Here is an 8,389-nt window from a genome sequence, read left to right as displayed (position 1 = left end):
TCCCCTTTCAAACCAAAAAGGACAGAATAGTGCAATACAAGCTCTTCCAAGAAGTTTCCCCTCTCTCAGCTTGTAAAGAGTACTATAAGCCCCATCAAACAGCAAAATTCAGTGCCCAGCCAATGAGATTGCAGCAAACGTTCCAAACTTTCTACAGCCAATCACCAAAGCAATGGTCCTCATCCAATAAGCAAATTCTTAGCAAAAGAGTTGGAGAGTCACATGTGTCAGATGCACATTTTCCAGTCTTCTGAACCCGTTGCTTTTGTGTGTTGTGTGTGTGTGTGATTCTTGTTGAGATCAGCTTACTTTCTCAATTCTTCCTCCATCTACAGCTTCTTCTCATAAGTTCTCTGGCTTCTTACATCTTTCAAATCCCTAAATCAGGGTCTCCTCATGGCTTGTGACTCATCTTTATTTTATGCAGTAAAATTCAAGAAACCTCTCAGTCTATCAAGTGTGAATCCACACCTGTTCTTATGTAATCTTTCTATAGTCTCCAAACAGTTATTTAATTTCTAATTTGTCAGTTATAAACTGTAAACCTCTGAAAATGTTATAATACAAATGAGCTGATGGACCACAATTCCATGAAACCCTCATTAGTCAGTCATTGTCTTGCCTATTCTTCTCTGCAGAGCAGTTCTCTCTCTGTTTCTCAGAACAATGTGTGTCTCTCCTTAATATTTTATCCAAAAGTCTTTGTTTTTTTTTACAAATTCATTGCATCAGTTTTCTTTATACATAGGCTTTTTTTTCTGCTGCTTTGTAACAACTAAGTTGTTCAAATATGAAGAAGGAAGTACTTTAGATGTGATTAACCCAAACTTTGCAATCCAATTATCATTGAAGATGACAATTAGATGAACCTCCTAAGTTTCCAAATACTCTGCCCCCAAAAGTCCACCTTTAGTTAGCATTCAGGTCATACTCTTGGGGGTTTGCCAGAGTTTCTGAGGCATTGTTTGAGTTTTTTCAGTACCCTCAGTGAGGCCTGCCTTAGCTTGCTGTTCCCCAGAATCAGAATGATGGAGTGGGCCATAGGGTAAATGTCCATGATTATCATCGCAAACACTGCACCTGTGTGGTCTCTGAATAAAGCAAAGTTTTAAAATTGCTATGATGGTGGCCGCATAGTACAGTGCAAAGAGGAAAATGAAGGAGAGCATGAATTTCATGGCCTTCACGTGGCCCTCTGTGCTGGGGTCTCTGGAGCTTGTGACATGGAGTTGTATCTGCTGGGTATGCCTCCACAGTGATAGGACTAACAGAAAACAGGAGATCATACATAGAGTGAAAGGAGAGAGACTCCCTATAGAGACGAATATTATGGGGGAAATGTAGTAGGTACTACTTACTTGAATATTTTCAGTCATGTTTGCTTTATTTCTTCAATCAAAGTAGATTAAATGCATTTTCTCTGTCACTGAAAAGCAAATGAGCAAAGAAATGATCAAGCATCCCATCAGCACCCCAAAGACCACCTTGTCAACCCTCTCTTCAGCCAGAAGAAGATGGGGTGAGAGAAGTTAGCGATCCTCAGGAACAAGAAGACACTGAGGCAGGTATCAAACGAGGCACGTGGCACACTACCTAGATGTCATAAGCTATTCATTATTCTCAATTTATTCTTAATGCTTTCAGTGAAATAGGAACTTATTAAAATAGTCATAGATATCATTGAACATAGAAGAATGATCCTGGATATGGCCATGCTTGTTATGATGAAATCCAACGTGGACACTCTCCTACTCTTGGCCCAATTCATGGAGATCACTAGTCCCATGAAGACATTGACCAAAACCCCAGGGAAGAATTCTCCAGATGCCAAAGTGACACAGCTGTTCTCCATGACAAGTGGCATGTCTGCAGGGAGAAAATGCTACCCCTCTAATATTGCTACTAGTGAATGAATTTCCAGCCAAGGGGAAGCATCTACCTATTGAAACATCAGTTTGGTTTTCCCTCTTAATCATGGTTTGCCTTGTTGGTCAGAAGGTGCCCAATACTGCTACGGAATGAGACTACAGCTCTCTTCAAGACAACCATCACCCTTCTTTTCATAATAGCTTAACTTAATATTTAATCTCAGACCCTGAGAGTGTCCTCTCAGTATGACTAGATGATAAATTTCCATGGTGCTCTTAACTGATGGATGGGGTTGCTATTTGATTAGATGCAAATGAAATATAGCTCCCATTTCATTGATTTGCACTTTGTTCTTTAGCCTAATTTGCCTTGAAAAGATTGTTAGTAGCTGTCTAGAACTTGAAGAATATAGAAAATTAAATCAACAAATGTGGAGATGGATTGTTGTAACATTCCTGAACACTACCTCTTCTGAGAATTAGCTTGGTCTTGTGGAAAGGGGACATGAGTTTGAAAATCAAATATGAGATTTACCACTTATGTGACCACCAGCAAATCATTTAAGCCTAACATTTAGCAAAGTATCTGGCACATAGCAGGCCCTTAATAAATGCTTGGTGACTAATTGGTGTGACAAACTCTCTGAAAATTAGATTTTTCAATTAATATTAATCATCAGAGCTCATTAAAACTGGTTGTATCTGTTGTTATATATTTCAAAGGGTCTTGTCTGATTTTAGCATGGAAAAGGGAACACTGTTTTAGTAGAGAACCTTTAAGGTGTTGTTTGACTCTCCTAAATCAAATGGTTTTTGAAGCCTTACACATGGTCAGTGATCAATAAATTGAAGTAAGAGGAATGATGAAGCAACTAATTGACTTTTCTTTTCTTTTTTTGTTATTTCTATTTCTGTTTATTATAAATTTGACAAAAATCAATAAACATGAATTTTATGTATATAAAGAACATAAAACAAGTTTGTATGTGAATCTTTAAAATATATGTCTTGATTAGAGTTAGAGTATTTTTAGAGTCCTTATTAAACCTGACAAGGTATTTCCAACACTTGCCTGCTTGTCTATGCCCCTTTCTGAAGTGTCTTCTGTTTTATTTTATATATAATTTAAATTTTTTTCATTGGCTTTCTTTTCCTTTTAGGAGAGTGGGTATAATTATTCAGGTCTCTCCCTATAACCCCCCTCACAAAGCTTCAAAAACAAAAAAGAAAGCCCCCAATTTTAACAAATAAGTATAGTCAACTTCCTGCCAAGATGACAGTTTGAACTGGAGGCAGGTTTTCCAGTTCCCACATGCCTACTCCAGGAAAACCCTGAAATTCCCATCAGACCAAAAAATGATCAAAAAACCAATGAGAAATCAGAATAAATTAAATTTTCTGTCACAAAACTATGCAAAAAATTAGCCAGAAACTATGGAAATTGGAAAAGGGGCCAATAAAGCAAAACAATTGCCAATGTGACCAGAAATGAGACATGTGTAACAGACAAGGAATTGTGCTCTGGGGCAACAAGGTGGGAGGACTCCCCTGAGAACCTTCAAAGGTGATGAGAAATCCCTAAAGGACCTTGGAATACTTTGGAAGTACCGATGACCTGTGTGCATCAGTGAACACACCAGAAAAGGGCAGGCCCAGGAGTTCTAAAGCCCTAAAGATTCAGTGCTGTAAATCTCAAAGATGAAGAGGTGGGGATGGATCCAGGAGGCAGAGGCCTGTGCAGCAGGCCAGATGCCCAGGTATAGATCAAGCAGAGCAGACTATTCTACCCAAAAGTGAATGAAAGTAGTGGATCACAAAGCCTGATTTAGTAATTAAGCTAAAGAGATGAATAAATCAAAGAAAATACCAACCAGTGTCAGAAGTGTTCACAAATCTAACTCCATAACAACTTCAAGGAAAGACTCAAAGGAAAAAAAAAAAGATTATGTTTTTCCACAAGGACCAAATCAATAGCTAAAAAAAGAAAAATAAAGCAAGACATTTAAAAAATGGAATAAGGGCTCTTTAGGAACAAATTGGAAAGAGAATAAGTGGTTTAGAAGAGAAAATAGTAAACCTTACTTGAGAAATGGAATCCCTACAAACTGGAAGAGACCAAACAAAAATCAATGACTCCATGAAATAGTAAGAAAGATTAAAACGGAAACCAAAATGATTGAAAAAAAAAAGAAAATGTAAGATATCTGATTTCAAAACAAATGACCTAGCAAACAGGCCAAAGAGAGATAAATTCAGAAACAGAGGACTCCCTGAAAGCCATGATTTTTTTTTCTTAAATTGCACTATATTTCAAGAAATCACAAATGAAAATTGGCAACATATGTTAGAACAAGAGGGAACAGGTAGGTGGCACAGTGGATAAAGTGCTGGCCCTGGAGTCAGGAAGTCTCACCTTCCAGAGTTCAAATCTGGCGTCAGACATTTACTAGCTGGGGGACTGTGGGCAAGTCACTTAACCTTCTTTGCCTCAGTTTCCTTCTCCATCAAATGAGTTGGAGAAGGAAATGACAAGCTTCTCCATTATCTTTGCCAAGAAAGCCCCAAATTGGATCACAAAGATTTGGATGCAATTGAAAAATGACTGAACAACAAACAGCAACACAAACACACAAACACAAACAACACAACTGACAACATTAGAACGAGAGGGGAAAAGTAAAGGTAGAATCTACTAATCACCACTTGAAAGGAACCTCCAAAAGAAAAATTCCAAAATCAAAGAAGAGTTTTTACAAGCCTCAAGAAAAAAAAAACCGTTAACATACCAAAGAAACCTTGTCAGGTTCTCACAGGACTAGAAGCTTCTACTTCAAATGATAGCTCTTGGAATACAATACACTACAAAACAAATAAATATATGTGCTAATAACTAAAAAAAACCTTTTTTCAAAGCTAAGTATGATCCTACAGGATAAAAATGCACTTTTAGCAAAGTGGAGGTCTTCCAAATATTTCTGATGGGAAAACAGAGCTGAGTAGGACCTCTGAAGTAGAAACACAGGAGTTTTGCAAAGCCTGAAATGGTAATTTTATTTAAGCATTTGCAGAGAGCTGTATGACGATATGTGATTTTAATAGGCAAAAAAGAAATGTGTCTCTTTATAATCTTAATGTCTTCAAAGGGCATATTGGGAATTCAACAGGAAAAACAAAGGCCCTGGTTCTAAGGATCAGAAGAAGGAAAAAGGAAAGGGGTGAAATAAAAGGAGGAAGAAGAATGTTGAACTTGCTATTTCCCGTAATTGAGGTTCATGAAAAGAATATACAGACTGAGAAATCCATCTGAGGGATAGTAAACATCAGACAAACTTCACTCTTGTCTGAAAATGGTCCAACAGTATCTTTCAGGAAATCATAAAGGAAAACTGCCCAGAAGTCCTAGAACCAGAAGGGAAAATAACCATAGAAAGAATCCAGTGATCACCACCTGAAAGAGATCCCAAATTGACAACACCAAGAAATATAATAGCAAAATTCCAAAATGACCAGATGAAAGAGAAGTGCTGCAAGCAGCCAGAAAGAAAGAATTTAAATATCATGGAACCACAGTCAGGATTACACATGACCTTACAGCTTCTACATTAAAAGATCGCAAGGCATGGAACATGATGTTCTGTAAGGCAAAGTATCTTGGAATGCAGCCAAGGATCAATTACCCAGAAAAAATGAGCATCATTTTTCAAGGGAGGAGGCAGATATTCAAAGAAATAGGAGAATTCCAAACTTTCCTGTTAAAACGACCAGAGCTCAACAAAAAATTTGATCTTCAAGTACAGCACTCAAGAACAACTTAAAAAGTAAAATGGGACAGAAGGATACAATATGTTGTTAATAAGGGGGGGGCTGTTTAAACCCCTAGAAGGGAATATGAGACTTGCAACCCTTGAGAACTGTATTGTTATTACACCTTTTAAAGGAGTATACATAAAGAGGGTGGATATTAGTTGACTTTGATGTAATGATAAAAAAAAATCTAATCAAGTGGGTTAAATGGATCCAAATAAGTGGATCAATCTGATCTTAGAAAATGTACTGAGAAAGGAGGAGGCAGACAAGGGTAAATTACATTACAGGAAAAGACACAAAATCCTATTACAGCAGAGGGAAAGAAGGGGGGGAGCAGCATTGTTTGAACCTTACTCTCATCAGATTTGGCTCAAGAAGGGCATAATATAATCAGTTAGGTATAGAAATCTAACTTGCCCTATAGGCAGTAGGAGGGAAAAGGGGAAAGAAAAGGAGGGGGAAAAAAGGGAGGGGGAAAGAAGGGAGGGAAGCAGCAGTAAGACTAAAGGGGAAGAAAAGGGAAAGGGATAATAAAAGGGGGAAGGGACTGAAGGAGGTGGTCAAAAGCAAAACACTAGTGAAGGGGAGAAAGGAAAAAGGAGAAAGAAAAGCATAAATGGGGGAAAAGGATGGAGAAAAAGACACAGATAGTAATCATAACTGTGAATGTGAATGGGATGAACTCTCCCATAAAATGGAAACGGATTGCAGAATGGATTAAAAACCATAATCCTACAGTATGTTGTTTACAGGAAACACATTTGAAAAAGAGTGACACATACAGGGTAAAGGTAAAAGGCTGGAGCAGAATATATTATGCTCAGCTGAAGTAAAAAAAGCAGGGGTAGCAATCCTGATCTCAGACAAAGCAAAAGCAAAAATAGATCTAATCAAAAGAGATAAGGAAGGAAACTACATCCTGCTAAAAGGCACCATAGACAATGAAGTAATATCATTACTAAATATATGCACCAAATGGTATAGCATCCAAATTCTTACAGGAGAAGTTCAGGGAGTTACAGGAAGAAATAGACAGCAAAACTATACTAGTGGGGGACCTGAACCTCCCCTCTGCACTAGATAAGTCTAACCACAAAATAAACAAGAAAGAAGTTAAGGAGGTGAATAGAACATTAGAAAAGTTAGGTATGATAGACCTCTGGAGAAAACTGAATGGGGATAGAAAGGAATATACTTTTTCTCATCAGTACATGGCACATACACAAAAATTGACCATGTACTAGGGCATAAAAACCTCACAATCCAATGCAGAAAGGCAGAAATATTAAATGCATCCTTTTCAGATCATGATGCAATAAAAATTATATGTAATAAAGGGCCATGGAAAGATAGACTAAAAAATAATTGGAAACTAAATAATCTAATCCTAAAAAATGATTGGGTCAAACAACAAATCATAGAAACAATCAATAATTTCATTCAAGAGAATGACAATAATGAGACAACATACCAAAACCTTGGGATGCAGTGAAAGCAGTTCTTAGGGGAAGTTTTATATCTCTAAATGCTTACATAAATAAAATAGAAAAAGAGGAGATTAATGAATTGGGCATACAACTAAAAAACTAGAAAAAGAACAAATTAAAAATCCTCAACTAAACACCAAATTAGAAATATTGAAAACCAAAGGAAAAATTAATAAAATTGAAATTAAGAAAACTATTGAACTAATAAATAAAACTAAGAGCTGGTTTTATGAAAAAACCAATAAAATAGATAAGCCTTTGGTTAATTTAATTAAAAAAAGAAAGAAGAAAACCAAATTAATAGCATCAAGAATGAAAAGGGAAATACCACCAAGGAAGAGGAAATTAAAACAATAATTAGGAATTATTTTGCCCAACTATATGCCAACAAATTTGACAATCTTAGTGAAATGGATACATATTTACAAAAATATAAATTGCCCAGATTAACTGAAGAGGAAGTAAAATACTTAAATAACCCATCTCAGAAAAAGAAATTGAACAAGCCATTGATGAACTCCCTAGGAAAAAATCTCCAGGGCCAGATGGATTTACATGCGAATTCTATCAAACATTTAAAGAACAATTAATTCCAATACTATATAGACTATTTGGGAAAATAGGTGAAGAAGGAGTCTTACCAAATTCTTTTTATGATACAAATATGGTGTTGATACCTAAACCAGGAAGAGTCAAAATAGAGAAAGAAAATTATAGACCAATTTCTCTAATGAATATAGATGCAAAAATTTTAAACAAAATACTAGCAAGTAGATTGCAGCAACTTATCACAAGAATAATACACTATGACCAGGTAGGATTTATACCAGGAATGCAGGGTTGGTTCAATATTAGGAAAACTATCAGCATCATTGAGCATATCAACAACAAAACCAACAGAAACCACATGATCATCTCAATAGATGCAGAAAAAGCTTTTGATAAAATACAACACCCATTCCTATTAAAAACACTAGAAAGCATAGGTATAAATGGAGTCTTCCTTAAAATAATAAATAGCATATCTAAAACCTTCAGCAAGCATTATATGTAATGGGGACAGGCTAGAAGCATTTCCAATAAGATCGGGGTGAAACAAGGATGTCCATTATCACCACTGTTATTCAATATTGTACTGGAAACCTTAGCTTTAGCAATAAGAGAAGAAAAAGAAATTGAAGGCATTAGAATAGGCAAAGAAGAAACAAAGCTATCACTCTTTGCAGA

At 36.3% G+C, this 8,389-nt stretch overlaps 1 pseudogene; it reads right to left on the bottom strand.

Annotated features, from left to right (window-relative positions):
* Positions 1-925: 925 nt before the first annotated feature.
* Positions 926-1,852, bottom strand: LOC110198042 (taste receptor type 2 member 7-like; annotated as a pseudogene).
* Positions 1,853-8,389: the final 6,537 nt, after the last annotated feature.

Source organism: Phascolarctos cinereus, unplaced genomic scaffold, assembly GCF_003287225.1.
Source record: "Phascolarctos cinereus isolate Bilbo 61053 unplaced genomic scaffold, phaCin_HiC Scaffold_5;HRSCAF=322, whole genome shotgun sequence".
Taxonomy (NCBI): domain Eukaryota; kingdom Metazoa; phylum Chordata; class Mammalia; order Diprotodontia; family Phascolarctidae; genus Phascolarctos; species Phascolarctos cinereus.
Note: the sequence above shows the minus strand (reverse complement) of the source record. Positions and strands in the feature narration are given on the sequence as shown.